Source organism: Rhagoletis zephyria, unplaced genomic scaffold, assembly GCF_001687245.7.
Source record: "Rhagoletis zephyria isolate East Lansing unplaced genomic scaffold, Rhagoletis_zephyria_1.1 Rzeph_scaffold_00589, whole genome shotgun sequence".
In the NCBI taxonomy this organism is placed as follows: Eukaryota; Metazoa; Arthropoda; class Insecta; order Diptera; family Tephritidae; genus Rhagoletis; species Rhagoletis zephyria.
In genome coordinates, this window is record NW_016157673.1 from 154608 (window position 1) to 177414 (window position 22807).

At 30.9% G+C, this 22807-nt stretch overlaps 1 protein-coding gene across 6 annotated transcripts in view; it reads right to left on the reverse strand.

Moving 5' to 3' along the window:
* Window positions 1-14536, reverse strand: part of sona (sol narae metalloprotease) — a 167435-nt gene extending 152899 nt beyond the window's left edge. For all 6 annotated transcript variants that reach the window (XM_017612925.1, XM_017612923.1, XM_017612924.1 and 3 more), the window contains exon 1: window positions 13825-14536. The gene's annotated coding sequence lies outside the window, so the exon portion shown is untranslated. The remainder of the gene's footprint in view (window positions 1-13824) is intronic.
* Window positions 14537-22807: the final 8271 nt, after the last annotated feature.

A 22807-nucleotide genomic window follows, 5' to 3' on the forward strand; every position in this document is an offset into this window, starting at 1 on the left:
TTTTATTTTATTTTATTTTATTTTATTTTATTTTATTTTATTTTATTTTATTTTATTTTATTTTATTTTATTTTATTTTATTTTATTTTATTTTATATATTTTATTTTATTTTGTTCTAATTTTTTTATTTGATTTCATTTAATATTATAAATTTTTTATTTTGTTTAAATTTTTTTATTTGATTTCAGTTAATATTTCATGTTTTACTTTCATGTTTTTATCTATTTTATTTCCTTTTTGAAATATGTAATTTATTTAATTTCTTTGCATTTTTTTTTCGTTTTCTTTGTACTCGAAATTCACATTTCGCTGGCGTATTTTAGTTATTGCTCTATCTTTCCTAACTGACTTCATAAATTTTCCTTTACTTGGCCTTCGGCAAATATTGCAACGTTTTGCGCTGTCGAACTATTCGGAAAGCATTTTTAATGCCTTACAGTCATGACACGCAATGCAGTCTGTCGTTTTATTATTGCAGTAAAATTATTGTTGCACATAAGTAAGCCTTTCACACTTTGCTCGTGGCGAATTTTGCGATTTATGAAAGTGAATTTAATTGGGTTTGCCACTTTTTTTTTTTGATTATTTGCTTGTCAATTAGATACAAGAAAGGCAAAGCTTTAGGCAAAAACGACTCGAAAAATTTGCTTTAAATTGCAATTCAAAGACAAGAGGCAAAGAAAACATTTCCTGCAAAGTTTCATTGGTTGAGAATAGTTTACTTTCAGTCTTTTAAATCTCAAAACTAGCATGCACTAATACTATTTGTTGTGATTTTAAATTTTATTGGCATTTTTCGAACTGCTTAGTTTCGCATTTGAAATCATTTTCCACATCATTGGCTATACACATTTGTTTAAAAAAAAATTATCTTCATACTTTCCGCAAAAATTATAGCACTCAATTTGCAAATTTACAGTTATATAATGGGAGTGAATATTTAATCATGATTGCTCACAATTTCTGCAAACCGTAATAGAGTGAAAAGTTGCAGACAAATCAAGTTCAATTTTATATGCTTTCATGCATTAAAGTTGAGTAGAAAATTGCTCAATTTCTATTTCATTACAAATATGTTTCCATGCGCAAGAAATTATGCAAAATCAAAGCGCAAGAGAGTGGTGAATTTCCTCATTTAATCCAACATCAGTTTAAGGAAATCTTTAATACTAAATAGCAAGTATTCATTCATATGAAGTATCCGTAAGTTCGTGGCATAAGTCTTTTGTACGAATTGTTGACAATGTAAGCACATACTACGCATGGAAAGAAAGATACAGCGAACATTTAGATTTCTAGATTTTATTAATACTCGTAGATAAATCTACAACTTAAAAATAAGTATGAACTGAAGTCATACCCATCACTTTTGCAATCAAATAAATATTCAACACAATTAATTTAAATTCCAGGAAATACGTCATTAAGCAGCTACAAACTTTAGTGACATAACTAGTCACACCACTGAACGCTCCTCTTTGATTTAACATGTTTTTTTACTCAAATTTACATACATAATTTTTCTAGCCCAAGGGTTAACAAACATAAATAAAGCAAGTTTTTCTGTGGCAGAGTTATTGAGAAAAAAATTTGTCAAATTGATGCTGGCACAATTTTGCCGGCATTTGGCCGTACAGTGATGATCATTAATAAGTATAAGTATAGCAATAAAGCATACAGAGAAAAGGTATTCAGCTCAATTTTGTCATTTTGGTATTTACACGTCAAACATGTTTATCTATTTAAATAAGTGACTGTAAAAATAAGCTGTTTTTTGTAGCATTAAAGCCTGTTTGAGATTCTTAAACATGTGTTAGGATATATATTTTTTAAATGTTAAATATTTAGCTGGCATTAGTAGCTGTTTTTTTTTTTCAACAAAAGTAAACTGTTTAGCTCCTCCACAAAAGCCTTAATTTTGCTGATATTTTTTATACATATCATGTTTGATGTTACAACGTTTTTTGTGTTGCTTTTCTTTTTTTTTACCTCTACTCGCGTATTTTTGTTTTTAACCAGCCTCTAAATCTAGTTAAACTGGCTCATTATGGTTTGGTTTTAAGGCTTCTTAAGTAATATTTAATATTAATTATTTCCAGCGTTCACACACATTTTAATGGGTTTTGTGTTCTTCTTTTTGCTTGCTTTGTTTTATTGAGAGTTAAATTAGTAAAATCTCAGCATGATTACATATATCCAAAATATATGTGGGCATAGGAGCTTATAATGGCGTTACTTAATATGTGATGTTTACCATAATTGGACCATGAGCAAACGATTGATGAGGCGTTAATGGCTATTGGGCTTTTGTTAAATAAACAGGTTAGTACTTGTTACAAGCATTTTAGCAATCGTAGCCCAAAAATAAATAATAATTTTGTGAAAACAACTTTACTTTCGTTAGAGTTTACATAGTGCATTCTAAAGGATGTTAAGTCATTGAGAGCCTTCCCAGCAATAAAGCGACCGGTCAAAATTTGATAATTGTTTTCGAAAATGTTAGCTTTCGACCACTCCTTAAGGAACCGATCTATAGAGAGACAATAAGCAAAATCGTATTCAAACGAAACAATCTCCAAAAATAAATCGACTAGTCCAAAACCGGATAACAAATGAGAATTAACCACAATAAGACTATCTCACGGTGAGTTTTTTAGCAGACTGGTCCTTTTCCTATGACACGCCAATGTTAAAAATTACAGTTTAAACCATTGGCAGGGGCCTATTATGAGTAACAATAGGGCCTAACCGGGGGCTAACCTTGGGCGACTCTGAATCGATGCATGGTTAATAATCGTACACAAATTAAAAGCTTCTAGTATTACTTTTTTTTTTAATGTCATTGGGTAGGCGAGTATGAAATTATGAATAAAAAGATTGAAATTTTTGGGGAATTTTGGTAAAATTTTTTGATTTTTTATAATTTTTGTACAAAGGTGGTTTATATTATGTTTGTTATATAAAGCGCTAGACTTTTATAAAAAAATAGGAAACATCGAATAAACAAAAGAAGTATAGCCAAAACTGGTCAAAATAAAAGTTTCTATTATTTCTTCCATACTGTATGTATTTCGATATTAATACCAATAAGTCGATAAATGTCTCAGTAAAAAGATCGATAAATTTATTATCAAGAAGATCGATAAAAAATTTTTATGAGTTTTCATATAAATATATATATATATAAAAAAATCGATATATCGATAACAATCCCGTAAATATGTGGACAAAAATACCAAGAAAAATGTCTAACGATAACAATCGCCATAAATATTTCGATAAAAAAGGCGAAAAATATTTTGAAGATGACAGCTAAATAAATATGTAGTAGTATCGATAAATACATAAGTAGATCACTAAATATGTATATCGACAGCGACTAAGATAGTTAGATCGATAAACATATCGACGCTCCTTCCGAAAGTGGTATCTAGTTATTCTGCCTGCAATCAGATTTCAGGTGTCACATGAAATCCCATTCCCCTTCCTGGGATTTGCGGTATAAAATTGTTAAAGATATCCTACAAAGAGCATTAGGAATTCAGTTCATGATCGGAAAGCTGTGGACTTGACGTAAATTTTGTAGCCCCATAAAGAATTAAGTGGTGTAGTGGTTAGCAGTGCGTGCTACCAGTCCGCAAGGCCTAGGTTCGAACCCAGTTTGCGGTCGCTCCTCGTCAGAAATCGTTCTATCTCAAGTACATTTCTTATAGATACTGAGAGATCGTAGATTGACTGCCCAGTTTTTTTTAAAGTCTAGCTGATTTTGAGTACAAACATCTATTAGCAAAATGGACCTGTTCGTCCCATCTTACAACCCTATACAATCTCTTACTTCGAATATTCATTTAAGTTTCTTCTGGCTCGTCTTAAGGACTTGTTTTCTTATAAATCCTCTTTCTTAAAATAAACCAGCGGAGTAGCTTGAAGTAAACTTTTTTATGAAATATTGTATTTTATGAAATTTGTATCGAATTATCGGGGGATGGTACTAAGCTGAACAGAATTCAGAAGCTCTATTATTGGGCTCTTCATCGAGCAAGATCTACACAAAGAGTTTTGATTCACAGAATTTTATTTTAGTTTAAGAACTGCCTATGCCACTGACCTGCCTTCGGTGACCGACGGAAGTAAAATTTTAAGCGTCTGTTACGTAAAATAACAAACATTCGTATATCAGTTGCTAAATTACTTCTTGCATATCAGCTTAAATTGACCGAGCAATAAACTTAACTTCACAACAAACTCTCCCAACTCAATTGCTTAATTTTGCTTTCCAGCCAAACCATTTATCTCAACTCACTTTACCTTTCTACCACTAAGCAGCCTCCACTAATATGCAAATCTCGCCACATTTTATTAATGTCACTGTGGTGACAGCAACAATGGTGCAAAAAAAAAGCATAAAGAAATTAATGTGTAACACTGAGTGACAGCAGGAAGAAAGAAAGGTGAAAGACGAAATTAAATTACGGTAATATGTATTCGTTAGGCCAATGCTGCGGTTGACTAGCTCACTTGGTCTTTGGAGCTCAGTCCTACAAACGCTCAGCAGCTTTGTCACCTAAGTCTCTGTGTACAACATTCGCTGCGTCCATCCGGCTGGTTAGCTAACCAGTGCGCCAAAAATGAAAACTAGAAACAATAAAATGTATGCAAAATAATAGCAAACGCAACAGCTGACAAGATTTAAAAGAGAAAGACAGAAAGCTACTGCACGGTGTGTAACCACAACAAATGCAAATGCAATAAAACAACTGTTACAGCAACAACACAAGTCCTCAGCAACAATGAAAAGCGAAAGAGTTTAATAACAAATAAAAGTTTTCGCAGTGCTGCGGCCGGTCGCCTGGTTGGCGGCATGTTGCAAGTGTTGGCATAATGATGCGGAAGCCAAGTAGTAGTTTTTCGGTCTCATACGCATACAGCCAGATAGTCTTACTATGTAAATATTGCAAACACACATCGAATGGCTGGCGCACTTTGCATTTTTTCACCTTCTGTGTGTGTGGCTAGTCGCCTGCCTTTGCCTGGCTTTGATTATGCAGCCTTGTTGAGAGTGCAATTTCTGTTACATTGTGATTTTATAAAATTTAATTATTTAATTTTTCTGGTTGTGGTTGTTAATGTGTGTACTTATTAGTTAAGCTTGGATAACCAATTTTTTTGATCTTCTTATGTCTACAAAAGCATGTTTTTAGTTTTTTACGACCTACATTTTTTTACCAGTACATACATACATATTTTTATTTTTAAATACCTATTTCGATTTTTTTGTATCTTCTATTTCTTAATATTTTATTATCTTTCTTAAACAACCATTTTTAGGCAAAACCCAATCATGATGTAATTACAAAACAGAGAGACTGCAAATATTCTTTCAAGTTGATTGTAAATCAGAATTTAATGTTTTTTTTTAAATATTAGAAGAGTTGTAAATTTAAAATTTTTCAAACATTTTATTCAAACACAATATAATCTAATTTCTGTTCGAAAATAATTTTTATTTAGTTTTATTTTTAGATAAGGCTATGCTCACTTTCCACCAGACATCAGATGCAAAATTGATCATTGGACATTAAAAAATACACGTGTCATTGCGTTAAATATAGTGGGAATCCGGCATTAGTGTTTATGTAGCTCTCAAGAAAAATCTCAATAAAAATTGTCATTATTTCTGGCGCTTGAAAATTTTTTTCTTGACAGCTGCAAACTGAATTAAGGAAATTTAGTAGGAGAAAGTTTATTTTTTTTGAGGTTTTTTATATGCATTTTTAATTTCACTTGAAAGCTGCTAGATACAATGCATTAATATGAGGAGCTTTTAATTAAATTAAGTAATAAAAAAAAAAATATTTTTGAATTGAAACTACATTCTGTTATTAACATGTTTGCCGTTGATTGTAAATCAGATTTTTTGTTCTTGACTTTTTTCAAAAAATTTTTATTTATATTTTCCTCTCTTTTTTTACGAAATTACATACTACTAGGTTTCTATATTTCTAACATTTCTCGAAAAAATCAAAAATTTAATGTTCCATTTTCATCTTTCGCCTAAAAATTTATTTTATTTTTTTGCTACTTTAACCCATTTAGTGGCGGTTCCTTAAGTAGGTTTTAAAACTTATCTACCCTTCAAATACATTCTTTTAGAGCAAAATTTTTTTAAAGGGCAGGGAAATTTTAAAATTAAGCTGAGAAACTGGCCCTAAAAATCTTATTTCTGTTCTCAAATTTGAAGAAATTTTCTTTAAATAAATATGTGAGTGTTTGCAAATCAAATATTATTCAAATTGAAATACAAATATTTCTAACGTAAATACATGGTATTCAATAAAAAATTTCTTCATTTAATTTTTTCGAGACTTGAAATCTTTATATTTAGTTTTTTCAAATTGTTTTACATACTAGGTCTCAACTTTGTCAAGCAAAGCAAGATCGATCTTTTAGCAAATTGTTGTATTGAAAATTATAGTATTTTTCTTCAATTCCCTTATTCTGATACTTTTGGTACTTAAAGCGTAGATGGCAACCGGACACTAAACTGTATCTTCAAGTTGCTACCCATGTGAAAATTTTTTACGCGCTTTACATTCATTAAAATGAAGGTAATAAGGTGGTGTACTTAACTTATGAATTTATTTCCTGCTTAGCCAATTAGGTGGCAACCCCATCCCAATTATCACTTTTTAGGGACAACATTTTTTCAATTTCCTTTAATTTGATTAAATTTTGTATTATATTTTTTTTAACGCGCGTATTTAATTCACTTAAATTTTTTGCAAAATTTATGTCCTTCGGAGCCGACTGAGATTAAAAATATGTTAAACTTGTTTTTGTCGCAAAAATTTTACTGTGAAATATTTGTTTATTTATTTATTTTGACAAATAAATGATAAAAAAGTAATACCTAGAATTTAAAAAATTCTCATTCATTAATAAATACCAAGAATTTGCTATATTTTCCTCAACTATTTAGCCCCTAGGTACTCAACCAACAACCCAGTCTACTTGTTTATACTAAAAATCTGCTGCGGCTGCTGCTGGCCACTTGTCGCGCTTGTCACCAATGCCCTGCATAGCAAAAACTACACATATAGTATACATACATATTTATATAAGTTCACATATACAAATGTCTGTATGTAGGTATGTCGTTATGCTTATTTTGTCATTTGGTGAAATGTGCTGACATTACAATATGCCGCTATGGCTAAGCTAAGCAGCTCACAATGTGCTCGGTGGCTCAGCTGTTTTCGGCGTGGCTTTTGGTTTGGCTTTGTCTTGATTTCGACTTGGCTGGCATTAATTGACATTGACAGCAACAGTTGCTACTAAATTAAATAAATATGCAAGCAGTGATATTGCGGTGATTGTCAATGCATAAGATGTTTTTGTTTTCAATTGTTTATTTTTCCTTGCTTTGGTTACAAGCAAAAATGTTCGCTGATGTCATTGAAAATACGACAGAATGCTGAGTTGGGTGACACCTGTTGTTAATTGCTTCTTTTATAAACAAAACGCCGTTGGAGGTTATTTGGCATTTGGTGGCGGGAGGCTTTTAAAAGAGGGCAATTTTTCGTGGAAAAAGAATTGGTAAACAGAAATATGGTTTGTTGAGATTAAAAAGAAATTAACTTTTCTAAGCTAAAAAATTAGAAAAAGTTAATAAACATATTCCTTAATTTAACTGAAGAAATTTTCTTGTATTTTTTTTTTTAATTTTCATATTATGTTACATTTGATTGATTCACAAGATATGTTAAACGTCGTAATGTCTTAAAATTTTTCTAAGTAAAATAACGATTATAACGGCTTTGTAACTACACTGGAAAGTTTTTTAAATGATAAAAAATATACATATAAGGGGCGTTCCATACCAAAATGGACGGGGTTCAAACTTCATGTGTTTGATTTGTTTAAGATTTTTAAAATTTGAAATTGAAAAAAATCACACAAATATACATCAAAATTCTCTATGAAAATAAATATTTTTTAAATTTTTTCCTTGAAAAATTTTTCACTTACAAATTTTTTATAACAAAAATTAGTTTTTGAAAATATGCCACCTCAAAACAAAAATTTAAAAAATGGTAGCTCTTAGTATTGCGGAATATAGTGCTATATTCTGTTAGAACAGATATTTTAAAAAGCCATCAAATTAGTAAATGAGTTTCTCTTTACCAACCAAAAAATATTTTTCATTCAAAACTATTTCCACAGCAAAATAAATTTAAATGTTTGAAATATCACCAGTGGTATTATTGATGGGCATTATAAAATTCCTTATAATAATTATAAAAATTCATTGATAGATGTCACTATTAAACACAACTGTTAAATAATGATTAATTATCAAAATGATTATTAATTAAAGCGTGTTTTTTGGGTAACAGCTTACTGATTAAATGATATTATTTGCACTTTTTTAATGATTAATAATTAATTAATTTCAAAGAAAAAAAAATTAATTAATTGATTAATTTTAATTAAATGACTATTTGTTAATTTTGATTATTTTCAATTATTTTTGAAATTTTAAATTACAGGATTTGATCATATCCAATTATTTTTGATTTTTTTAATTGCATGATTAATACAATTATTTCATTATTTTTGATTATTTTTAATTATTTTTGATTTTTTTAATTGCATGATTAATATAATTATTTTGATTATTTTCAATAATTTTTGATTTCGTTCACGATATTATGATTTATTTCAACTTGTGAATAACACGCATCGCAGTTAATATACATATGATGAGAATAAATACCGTAACATAAGCTAAATGCACAAGGAGAATAACAAAAACACGGCCAATTTGCAAATAATATACCTACATATGTATGTACTTGTGTCTATATGTTAGATCTGCTCCAATATTGCCTCTACATAATTATTTCTGTTGACAATGTCTGCGAAAAATCATTTCTTGCTTGTAAACTACAGTACTAATATTTATTCGTCCTCTGAATTTGGTTTAAGTTATTTAATTCTAACTTATACAAATTTGACCTCCAAACACAGCTTCATCTATTCATTCTAGGAAAAATAATTAAAAATAATCATATAATTATAAATAATTAAAAACAATCAAATAATGAAAAATAATTAAATAATAACAAAAAAAAATAAATAAAAAAATAATAATTTGATTTATTTTGATTATTTCTAATTATTTGATAATTTTTAAATATTTGATTATTTTTTTAATGACAATTAATCATGATTTTTTTATTATCTTTAATTGTAATTAATTATTAATTGCTAGGTTATGTAAGAAAATTAAATTAATCATTAAAATTAAAAAGTGCAAAAAATTAATGATTACTAATCGTAATGGAAATTTAACCGCTCTGCTATTAAATAATAATAATAATTTTCTCCTTTTCCGTGCAAAAGTAACACAAAAAGGGCACAATACTTTATGTGTAGATGTAATAAATATTTTCTTCTTTTTTTCATATTTTGTTCGCCCTTTTGACACTCTTTTCAAGTGGGCTTCGCCACTTTAAAAATTAACAAAGAAAAGGTGCATAACCTAAAAGACTACTCAGAGGGAAAGGCATTGAAAAAATGCAGTTAAAATATGGCTTTATTGCAGACAATATGAAAATCTAAATGCAAATATAAATATAAAGTGGCACAATAAAAAGCAAAAACTTGCAAGTAAAAAAGAAACAAAACAAAAAAGTTACAGCATCAAAAAATTACGTAAAAACACAAACCTCACTCGTACCCCTCTCTCTGCGTTTATTTGTCTTTGTTGTATCTTATGTCTTTGCCTATCTGTCTACCAATCTGCCAGAGTGTATGCCTACTTGATTGTCTGATTTTTCATTATTGATGCAACAATTTAACAATTGCATTGTTTTAGCTGCTCTCAAAGCACAAATGAACAACAAAAACAACAAACGGTACGAAATAAATATAAATAAATTAGATTTGAAAAAAAAAATGCAAATACATAAGTAAATGAAAATATTTTCCAACTCTTTGTATACAAAACAATGTAACAGCCATGGCAACGGATTTGCTTTGAGCTTCGGCTCTCAGGTGTTCAACTTGTAAAGTATGCAGGCCCGAAGCGGAACTTGCACCTTGACTGCAAATGAGTGGGCTGGGTTGAATACAAAAGACGGGTGCATAGAAATAGGAACAACGCGAAAATTCAGAGACTACAAACACATTTTAAATAGGTGAAATAACTGCGTGGCGGCGAAATACTGCGAAAAGGATTTTAAAAAATCTACTTCTCAGGAATGCCAAACGCAACAAGTATGCATTCGAATTTTTTTTTTTTAACTGTAAGAAAAAAAATCTGAAAATGATTTCGGATAATTTTTCGAGTGTGGAAAATTCTAGTGCAAGAGCTAGCAATAAATAACATCTCCTAAAAAATACAAAATACGAAAACAAATATTTCAAGTAAAAACAAGCTTTTTTAGACAAAGAAGCAACAAGAATAAAATCAGCACCTTTTTTTCAAACAAAAAAAAAAGTATGACTAAACATCCATATTATCAGATGAAATAAAATTCCCAAAACACTAAACAAAAACAATTTTTTTTCCACTTTCCACTTAATCCCTAACATTCACGGATTTATCACACCACATTACTAACCAAATGACCGCTGGTTGACAGGCGACGACTGCAACGAATACTCCTAACAGCAACTGGTGAAATACCAACCAAAGCAAAAGGCATTTACAGTTGTTCGGTAATTGAATATAAATTATCTGTTAAAAATTATCGCCAAAATGAAATCGGACAAACACCCGAAAACAACAATAAGTAAATGAAAAATATGTACACGAGTGACAGACATGCTAAGATGGCTGAAGCAACGGAGTTTAACTAATTAAAAAAATTAAACGAATCTTACAAACGGAAGTGTGAAGAAGTGTTAAGGGGCGGCATGCCAGACATGTATTGATGATTGAAAGCCCAAAAGGGCGTGAGTAATTATGTTGCACTTTCACCGAAAATAAACACAAAAATGGTGTTGAAAAAAAATAAAGAGGTTGAAATAAAATAAAATAAATTTACATGAAGTTATAAAAAGTGAAATAAAGTGAAATAAGTGTGTATATTTTCAAAGAAGGGATGTACATTAAGGTGCACAGTGGGACGTCCACATATAAGCTGCGGCCAAAAGTAGTAACCGTACGACAAATTCGCTGAAATTTCGTATATACGCTATTCTGCACTTAATAGTGAAGAAATGTGGAAAATGGTAAATGTCGACGAGCTGCCACGCCCACAGCTCTTGTTGGGCGAAAATAGTAAATGTTATTCGATCTTGATGAAATTCAGATTATATGCTGTTTTTTACCATAAAAACATACATCCAAAAGAAGATAACAATCGGTTTATATTTATTAAAGTCCACCAATTCTAGAAAAAGAGGCGCAAATTAAAAAAAATATATATATTTTTTTGATCAAATTTGGTATAAATTTGATTAATAGATTCGCGAGTCATTAATATCCACACCCCTTCCACTTCCATTTTATCTTGCATACTATTTGTTGTATGTGCAAATCAGAGTGCTTTCGTTCAGCTCTACAATAAAAATTTTACCTGATCGATATACAAAACCAAGCAACTGCAACTTTTCTAGAGACTGGCACAGAAGAGAGACGACTGGCGTGTTTGGTTGAACTCCACATAAAAAAAGAAGAAGGGTTTTCTTACATTGTTAAAATAAATAAAAACTTATACTGTGCCACCAGGTAATGAATTTTGCTTGGTCAAGTATGTAATTTCTTTTTTGTTGGCAAATGCTATGTATGCTTTTCTTTTCAAAATCAAAAAAAAAAAAAAACAAAAGAAGTACCAGCAAAGTGCACATTTCATATCTGAATTTCCTATAACCTCGAATTAAATAGTCTGCATGATAAGCAGAAAGTAAAATTCTTAGAAATGTTTGCTGTCAAGGTTAAACGTGACTTAAACTAGTACAAAAATTTTGCAAGTGGAAATGTCAGTTATGCAAAAACAAGAAAAAATAATAATAAAGTACTAACACAAAATTTTTACATAGAATTAAAAAAGAAAACTAGAAAAAAAATAGTACAAAATTGAAGTAGTAAAAGTAAAATAATAAATTTTTTGGAAGACGTTTGGTGGAAAATGATTAAGAATCATTAAAAAAAATATATATGTAGGTGTTGGTTGATTTTGCCGACTGGAAAGATGGTTTATTTTTGAAAGAATTTTCTCTCATCCCTTGAGGAGTTTGAATTGGAGACAAACCGCTGGCTTCACTGCCATTTTTCGCTCGACAAAAAAAATTCCAAATATGTAAACTATAAAACACTTAGAAGGGCCGCCAAAGAATGAGTAACTATGGTTTCCATGAGGTTTTTTTGCAGCGAAAATTTCGTTTAAATTAAATTCATAAAAAAGACTTTAGAATTTGTAAATTTTCAGGCAAATATTTATGTTGTATCGAAATTCACTAAGTTACGAATCGAAATTAAAACTAAGTACCAAAATCAAAAAGGGGCAAAATGTGCAAAAAATCAAAAAAAATATAGTATTATTTTATAGAAGATAAAATTTAAATCTAAATAGCGGTGAAAAATTTTAACATGTTAACAAAAAGCCAAATAGGAGAAAATAAAAAAAACACAAACGAAAAGTAATACATATTTTAGAAATGTATGTGCAAGCAAAAAGCAATTTTAAGCGCTTAGATAAGCACTAAAACATTAGTGAATATGCTTGCAAATATGTATGTAAATACAGTTTAATGTTTTGTACTTTATTCAGTCTATCTCAAGGATTAGACGGAATTCAAAATTTGATATTTCTAGTGGCGCTAATGTATCGGTATAGCTGGCACTTTTTTACTATTATTAAAAATAATGCGGAATTTAAAGTGAATTTAATTTTTTTTTTAAATATTCGTTATTCTCCATTTGAGTTAATTATTTTTAATCTCTTCAGTAACACCAACGCATTCCCGTAGAGACTAAGTTTTTGTTTATATCCAAGCAGAAATGCAATGCAGTGGCGAGTTTATAAAAACCAAATCTGTTTTATTTGTAAACATTTATTTTAGTTCGACGAAAAAACGCCAATGAAATGCAAAATAAACAATTCCAAGGAAAAGCTTAAGATTTTCGGCCGTGGTAGCCATTAAAGATCTGAAATCTGATTTACAATTTCTTTTTTTTTTTGGAAACTGAAAATAAAAAATTTTAGATAATTTTTTCTTCTGTTCAAAATTAACTATTCTTTTGTGATATTTTTGTTAATAAAAATTAACAAAACTAAAAATTTTTTACTTTTTGAATGAAAGGTCATTATTTTTTTAATGAAATATGAAACATAAAAAAACTCATGGCAAAGCTATTGCAAAAAAAATTATATAAATTAAAAAATTACACTTGGAACATGAACAACAACCCAAAATACATACATGTACATACATACGCATATAATTTCAAAACGCGCAACATGGCGTATACGTAACACCATTTTTTTTTTGTGTTGTTTTGCGCGGCGATTGCATGCAACAAAAAAAATGTGCAAAACGGAAAAAATTTAAACAAAAACAAAAAGAAAAAACTCAGCGCATAAAATACAAACTAATTAAATTGTTGCAGTCATTGTTTTTGCTCATTTTTCTCCACATTCATTCATAGCTTGCATTTTTCTTGCTATTGTTTTATGTGCACATTGCATAAAAATTCATAAATTAAATAATAATAAGAACAGCATATGCACCTTAACATGCACACATACATATGCATATATATACGTACACAAACATAAATATGTAATCGTTAAACTTATGCATCAACTTACCACAGTCTGAAGTCTGAAGGCCCGCAAATTATCCAAAAAAAGCTCTGCAAAGCGAATTCGCACACGGCAAGCGGGCGGCGACACAGTTGTCTATGTTTGTATGTATGCGTGTTTGTGTGTGGCAAATTGTTAGCTGAACACGAAGTGGCAAGAAATTACACACAATCTCACAGACTAGGCTGTTGCAGAAGTTGGAGAAAAAGAAGCAGCGCGTAGAGACAGAAGACGAACGTTTGTATAGAGGACGACGCGTTACGCGCGATTTTTCAGCGAAACGACGAAAATCGACGAAGCCGAAATTGGCGACGAAAAGTAGTGAGCAAAAATTTAAAGTTGGAAAATGTGCGAATTGAAAATGCGTATAAATGCTTTGTTCACTGTTTGTGTGTGTGTGTGTGTGTATTTTGTTGCTGTTTTTCAATGGAAATATGTTTACAGTTGGCGTTGAATTTTGCACTTCGCACTTCACTTTTGTTGCAATTATTACTGCTGTGGCTGTGGCGTTGTTGTTGTTGTTGTTGTTGTTGTTGATTTTGCTATTACAACACTGCCACCAACTGAAAGTGAAACTGTGTTTGATTGAGCAAACAATACGAGTTTGTTGGTTTTTCTTAGTTAGAGTCTCTTCCTTCGCCTTTTGCGGTTGTTTATTTTCTTTTAGGTCGCTTAGTTTTAATTAAAAAATTTTATTTTTTAAATCAAATATGTTTTTGTTTACCCTTCCTTTTTTATTTACTTATTCGCGCGATTATTTCTTATTTAAACACAAAATTTCACTTTGATTTTGACTCTTGCCGTTGTTTTTTTCCTTTCAGGAGTTCAATGATTCAATGTGCTGAAAGAAGAAGAAGCATACATGTTTTTAATTTAGTAAAAAGGGTAAGTATTGTAACAAGAAAATATTGACTAAAATTTTTTATAAGGTCAATGCTTAAAAAAACTACAAAACTCCTATGATTTATAAGAAAGCTAAGCAAAGTGTTTAAAAATGCACTTATACAAAGGAATAGGCGTATTCTCTAAGTCTTAAAAATTCCTCACATGGCGCACGGGTTCCACGGTAGAAGTGGTTCGTCTATGGGAAAACGTTGCAAGCCGTGCTGTCGGTACATCGTGTAAGGATTAGGGAACACCCCTAATATAAAACTGGGCTCAATACTTTGATGAAAAAAAGATTTTCTATTAATTTTGAAAAAGTTGAGGCACTTGTATTATAGTTATTTATCACTATTTTGGTTACAGGACATTTTTGTAACTAGTGATTTTGCCATAACTATCGATAATTTTATGGATTTTGATATTTATAGGCATCTTTTCGCTATTGTTATTGTTTTCGTTGTTGTTGTCGGCAGAGTTATCGTTATCCACGTTTTTATCGAAATATCATATTGCCTTTGTTATCGTTATCGGTATTGTTATAGCTACATATATTTTTATCGATTTCGATATTTATCGGTTTAAAGATTATCGCTATTTACTTTGACACAGTTGTCGCTATCAAACTTTTTATTAAAACCACATATTGTTATCGTTATCGATATTGCTGTCACTATCGTTATTTTCATCGACTTTGATATTATCGACATCGTTATGCTTCTGTAGTTACTAGCTTTATTGCCTCGTATTGTATAGTACATATATGTCATAATTATCGTTATCGTTGTTTTTATCGAAACAGAATAATGGTATAGTTGTGCTTTTTGTTATCGTTATTGATATTTTAATAAATTCCAATTGCCCTTGCTATTAAACGCATATCGTATAATTATATGTATACATAATTTATTTTCGAATGACTGTAAACATAAAAAATAAAATGCCATTATATTTGTTTGCTGTTTTCTCCATAAATCTTGAATGATAATTATAACATCGTCTGAAAAGAATATACCCATCAAAGCGAGCTCTAATAAATCTTTAATTGAAGTAATTCCGATAAATATAACAACACTGAGCCATAAATCCAGTAAAAATGCGAAAAAGTAACCTAAAACTAGAGTTAAACTTAGACTTTTGAAAAAACTTCGGCTTCCTCAATGTCTCTCAGTTATTGCTAAACGAAATTTTCACCCTTTTCCAGCGGGTGGTTGAGAGGTTTGTAGATGGAAGAGATATGGCTGGTTGCGGACCAAGGTCTGAGCCATCAGGTTTTCCTGAGCGACCTAGCATTCAAAGTAAAACAAGTCCATTATGCTAGTTAATGCAGTCCACGGCCTTGGGGGACTGTAGACATATCAGCTTGGAAAACCGAAGTGTATTCCCAAAGCTCAAAATGAAGCTCATCCCCATTATATTAGATATAGACAATGTGTAAGCTTAAGCCCAGTATTGGGTTAATCTAGCACTTGGTTAAAGCAAACTGAATATTTTACTACATTTTACACATTTTACCTGTGCACATTTTATGACTTTAGCAAAATAAAATCGTAGGGCTCTGTCTCAAAGTTCAGAATTCGAATACTTATAATATGTGAAACAAAGGAGTAACTTTGCTCACGTGGTGGACTCGACTACAATAGATGATAGGTTAGAACTCTAGCGTACAACTTCGGAGGTACTCTGTTCGAAGTTTTGGATAAAGAAAATTTTAAGAAATCAACACGTCAAATAAACGTTTATGTCGTCAATTCTTGCATGAAATTATAGGAAGTTTACTAAATTTGTGTGGCAAATAATAAAGCTACGTTTTTAGCTCTCAAGAGGGTAGTATTTCCCTCGTAATATGTTATATGGTATAGTAAACAACTACTAAGGCGCGTCGTTTTTTTTAGTTTTTTTATTCGCACACCATTTCGGATTAATTCCACCAAATCGAAATGTTTTAAACGTGCATTCGGTTAAATATTTAGTTGATTCGAAATGTTTTTGCTTTGCTTTTTTAATTGTTTAAAGCTCCTTTGCTGTAAGCTAGATTTATTACTAGTTTATTGGCATTCGTGCGAAATTGCTGTTTAACAAACAGATTTTAACCCTGTCGGAACATTCATTCAAAGTATAACTCAATGCTAAAGTAAAATATACGTAGCCTTTTTACTAGGAATGTACGATATCTAGACACCTAATCATCGAAAAATCTGATTAACCACAGTAATATATCTGGTCGACATTACTAGGTGGTCTAAACTCTCTTTTAAAATCTAAAATAGAAGGGAATTTCAAATCTGATGAAGTCTCAATGATTTTAGATGAAACTTTCTTAAGATATGTATATGAACAGGCGTAAGTTGATATCATAAGTACAAGCTATGTATGTATATGTCCAATAGTGATAAGAGGTTTTGGTGTAGCCAATATAAAAAAGTTTTGGCAGCAGATTGGTGGCTACAGGTAATCTCCGTTTCCCAGCTGGGAAAATCAATACCCACATCAAAACAACAACGTGTGCTTGTGGATACTGGAAATGAGCACTTGTACATAAAACCATTTGTAATAATTGTTTAAGCTGTGAATAAGCGGTCATTCAATGCAATCAACACAATCGTTTATATATATACATAAATGTGTACATTAGACCGGGGCAATTTTGCAAACTCATAACGCGCCGTAGAAATTATGGTAAATTTTCCTTATTTTTAGAAAACTTCAGAGTCCATTTGACAGCTGTCAACTCTGAAAGTTTTAATTGGACATAAAATTCGTGACTAGCGTACCTAAAAACCTTATCAAGGGCATTTAAAAAAAAATTGTCTTATTGTTAGAAAAAATTAACAGTCCATTTGACAGCTGTCAACTCTCAAAATTTTAATTTGACATAAAAATCGTGACTAGCGTACCCAAAAACCTTATCAGTGGTATTTTCGAGAAAAGTTTCTTAATTTTAGAGAAATTAGCAGTTGATTTGAAACCATAAATTTTATGGCATGTTCGTATTTAGCATTACAAAAATAGCACGATCCTGCAGTTTTATTACAATCGTAACAGCTCTTTTAATTTACGTGTGCTAATGAGAGCGTTAGCATAAATCCTCGACTATCTAACGATGGCTTCTTCACAAAGAAACTTCATGCCGGTATTCTTGGGAAAACACCAGGTTTGGACTTATGCAGAGTCTCTAATTCCATGCCTAAAGAGATCTGCTTTAGCAAAAAGTTCCAAGTTACAATTCCCGATTGCGAAGATTGGCCAAATGGGCTACCTGCCTTTCTAGTTTTCTTTTAAACAGGACCAAAGGATGTAGGTAACAAGAAGGGACAACGCGTTATAATTGTAGCGAATGTACGCAACAAGGGGCATGCCTTCTCTTCTCAACGAATCAAAAAACGTACTAGATAAAAAGAGAAGGCACGCCCCTGTTGCTCACTTTCGCTACAATTATAACAAGTTGTCGCTTCTTGTTATCTACCCTCTTTGACAGGACTATGAAATCCAAGCTAGTTAGAGACTGCTTTGACACGCTACAAATTTTAGCAGCCAAAAACACGGTAACACTGCGCTGGGTACCAGTCCACTAAGGAATCGAAGACAATGAAAACGAAAAACGAAAACTATGAATACTAAATTTTTACCACTTTTATAATTAAATTTCTTAACACCAAAATTTTCCAAAATTAAGTTTTCGGTCTTAGGATGAACCCAGTCTAATGTTTATATGCAAATAAAAAAGATATATTGATGTAACTTAGTTTAAAAATTTATGTTTATAGTTTTGTATATGCATAGTTAAATACACATACATTTATGTATGTACATATGTACATATAATAATGGCATTTTTTACTACTCAATACTTCCACAACACGTTTTTTTCTCTTCCCCTTCCTGCTGCGGCTTAGCATTACATTGATTTCGCTAGCTGTTCCATACCCGGTCTCTTTCTTGCTCTCTCTTTCACACGTACGTATAACTGCTGCGTTTAAATATTATTTTAATAAATATGTTTTCAATTTTTTTTTCTTTTGCAATCTATCTATGTGCATTTATTTCGCTAATTCACTGATATTTTTCTTGTTGCTGTTGTACAATAAAATTTTCATTGGCACGCAAAACCAGTTGGAGCAATCGCTGCAATCGCAATGCAATAATCAAAGCCAGAAAAATGTGTTGTTCGTATATACAGACATACAAAAATAAATTTATGTATTTTGAATAGGAGTTTTAGGAAAAAGATTGTTTAAAGAAAATAAATATTTAAAAAGCAACAAAAAAATTGCATAAATATTAACAACATTCAAATTTATGAATGATTATTGATTATGTAATCAGTTACCATTGATAGTCAGGAGACATTTTTTTAAATTGAAGATGACTGTATTACCAAACAGACAATTGCGAAGGTGAGCGTGGTACTGAACACGATAGGTAACCGGTAGTTGAACACCGGCTTGAAGATGTCTTACTAATTATAAGCGTACACTTTATAGTTAGATCGGTATTGGTTTTTATGTGAAACATTTCTGGTTACGGAAGTGGGGCAAAGTGTACTCGTATATTTGCTGTTAGCATAAACGATTGCTAAGAAAGTGCAACAGTAAATTTTTCGCACCAGAAGAAAAAACAATATATTCGCGAAACCAGGGGCCAAAATAGTAAAACTGGATTTTTAGTATTTCTGTGTGATTATTTTGAAAGGACTTGAAGTTTCAAAGAGAAGGTTAACTCCAAAAATTATTAAAAAAAATTAGTGCAATGCAGAATAACAATGGGTATCAGATAAAGAAAATAATTCTGTAGAATTAAGAAATATAATATTTTTTTACATAAGGACGAATAGTTATTGAAAATGTAATTTAAAAATTGCATCCTTGATTTCACAGCCACACAAAAAAGTGTCAGGATCTAGGAACGAGCGATATGTACATATATATATATAGATATATATATATATATATATATATATATATATATATATATATTCCTATGTATTTTAAGCTATAAATCTGAATGCGGCATCAGAATCGGTCTAACTGTTCTGGGTTCAGCCCTAACCTCAAAAAACATGTCTTGTTCCTTGATCCTTAAAAACTTGCTATATTTATTTAAAAAAAAAATATGTTCTGGACCAATACATTCTGGAATTTCATTCTTCTAAATTTATTAGCTTAAACAAATAAAATTAATTTAAAAAAAACACTACCAACACCTGTTCGTACTTGTGAACCAAAAATCTTTATATTTTTCAAGTTCTACTTAAATATTATTATTCTACAATGTTTTGAATTTTTTTAATAATTCTTTTATTTAATCATAGATATCTTTTAAATTTCAAAGTCCTTTTTCAAAATGTTTGATGTCAGAGAGAAAAATTGAAACCGTCCATAGCTTTGCCAGGATGTTGTATTTTGAAATTTATTGGTTTTTGTCGCACGGTGTAAATAAAAGCATGAATTCCAAACGATAACGGTATCAATATCCACAATGAAAAATATGACGATAATGGTATCGATAACAACTCGTTTATCGTTAATGATGCCGATCGATAACAATGAAAATGGCGATAGCAATAAATTTAATGTTATCGAAAACGATAAAGGTACCTAAAACCACAGCGAAAGCCATAGTAAAATCGACAACTATCACGATATCATGTATATATCGATTACGATGTCCATCGATTACCCGTGCAAAAACCTTAACTGTAAAGATTTCGACACAAAATTATAACCATATCAATTAACAATGTAGAAATGACCACTAGTGCGATAACGACAATATTGTAAACATCGATTACAAGGCTTATCGATAACCAATGCAAAAACGATGAACATAAACTCCCACATGGTAAAACAAAGCTATGAGTTTTAAACTTCAGTGCCTATATCTGCATTCATATGTACTATTTTATTTTTTCCGCAAATTGTGACAGCTTAGCAAAATTTTTAAAACGTTTGAGGCTTTGGTGGCTCTTTTGAATGAATTCATTTCATGACAGCTGCGAGCAGAAAAGAATATTGAACTGAGGAATCAGAAAATTAATTGAAAAAAAAATAAAAGCAAAAAATACTTGCAAATATGCAGCGAATCGAACAACTTTTAGTGTGAAAACCATGCAAGAAAAATACCAAAGACATGACTACGCGAAATAGAGCAACGAAACAGAAACTAAAATTAATTATGATATTAAAAACAGAAAAATAACAGCACACACACAGAAAATATAAATTAAATACAATAGCAACAACGGCGAATACCTCGCGTACTATTACAACATCGTGAGCTAATCCACACATGCCAATACAACTAAAATAATAAAAACAAAAGTGTTTAGAAAATTATCGATATACCAACGATAGTGATACACAAACAACTAACAAACAGAAAACATAAAAAAGAAGTAAGCCCGAGCAACAAAAATAACTGTATTTGCGACGATTATAATAACAGCAACTAAAATAAGAATCACGAGTAAAGCGATTGAGTTACTGAGCGAATGAGCTAATGAACAAGTGGCTATCGATATTGGATTGGCTATCGTGCTTTTGTTCAGAGAATGGCGCGAGAAGGCTACAATTTTATGGAAAGGATAGGTGAAGGATAGCAGGGTTCAAGTGTGATGTGACATTTCTTCAGAAACATCAAATTTTATACAACAAAGTCAAATTAGACTGCTTGATTTGGATTAGCAGTCAGTACTTCATCGGATAGAGAGGCGAGTCGCTATTTTCTTGAACAACCACGAGGCCATTATAAGGCTGACTTCTTTTACAACAAATTCTAAGCTGATCAGGAAGCGCAGAACTCTTTTCAAAATAGTAGGTTTTAATCATCGAAACATTCTCGGAAATGAGCCTGCTGATGGGTTAGACAGGACATTTTTCATATTAGCCTTAATCTGAGCCCAGATCTCAGACCCTATCGGAACTATATACAGATAAATCTCTCCAGAATCGGGACATAGGTGGCGGTAGTGACATCGGACTGCCTCAGACTTGACATTTCGCGACTAATAACCGTTCCTACTTGGTGGTAGTCCAGAAGAATTGGCATCACCTACAATGATTTCGGTAAAAGTTGCAGAAACCAGAACGCTTAGGAAACAGTAAAGTAACTTCTTTGCATGTGTCCAGCTTTAAGCTTAGTATTCACAGTAGTATGCTCTTTGTTCACAAAAAAGCAGAAGCAGGAATGCCTTAATCGGAGCGAATAATTTAACATCGTTTCTAGATCTGTCTGATAAAGGCCTCTGCAATGTAACCAATGGCATCACGGGCCTCAATTTCTATTTGCGTGTTTAAGTTATTCGCCGCCATTCTAACGTAACCACTTCTTTAGTAAAGAGGGCTGAAGCTTTTCTAAATGGCATTTACATTAAAGTAATGATTTTTTCACCCATTAGCATTATTCTAGATCAGTAGAATTTATTGTTACTTTATGAATGAAATAGTTTCCCATCAAAGACTGACGAGCAACAAAAGTAAGCAGAGTTTATGAGAAAAGATCTATTTAGTTGACTACTTTTCATTTACTAAGATAAGATTTCCATACATTTAGAGAATGCAGTAGGAAGAATCTCCTATAAACTGTTGATATATATATTAGGGCGGCTCACCAAAAACGGATCGTGTTTTCAACCAGAATTATAAAATTTATTGTAATTTAAAACTTTCGGCGAAATATTTTTGAATTTATTAAGATTTACCTTAAAAAATCTCAACATTTCGATTACGTTGAGAAATATTTGAAACATTTGTATGCTGATCTTTTATGCTTAAACTCTTCTATCATATGAGGTAATTTTTTAGGAAAAATATTTTTAAAAGCTGCATCATTTTATTTATAAATACATATATGATTTTGGGAGGCTTTTTCAAATCGGTACAGCTCACGTAAATCTAAATATTTTACCGAAATATTTTGCCTGAAGTCTTATGGCCTTATTAATTAAAAATAAGAAAGGTTTAAAGAGCTTTATAAAATGGTATTTTCATAATAATTTTCAATTTAGAAAACTTCATTTTTTATGAAATTGGGCGGTAATATATAATGAATTTAATAATTCTGGTGGAAAACCGGTACAGATTTTTTTAGCGTATGCAGAGTGACACAC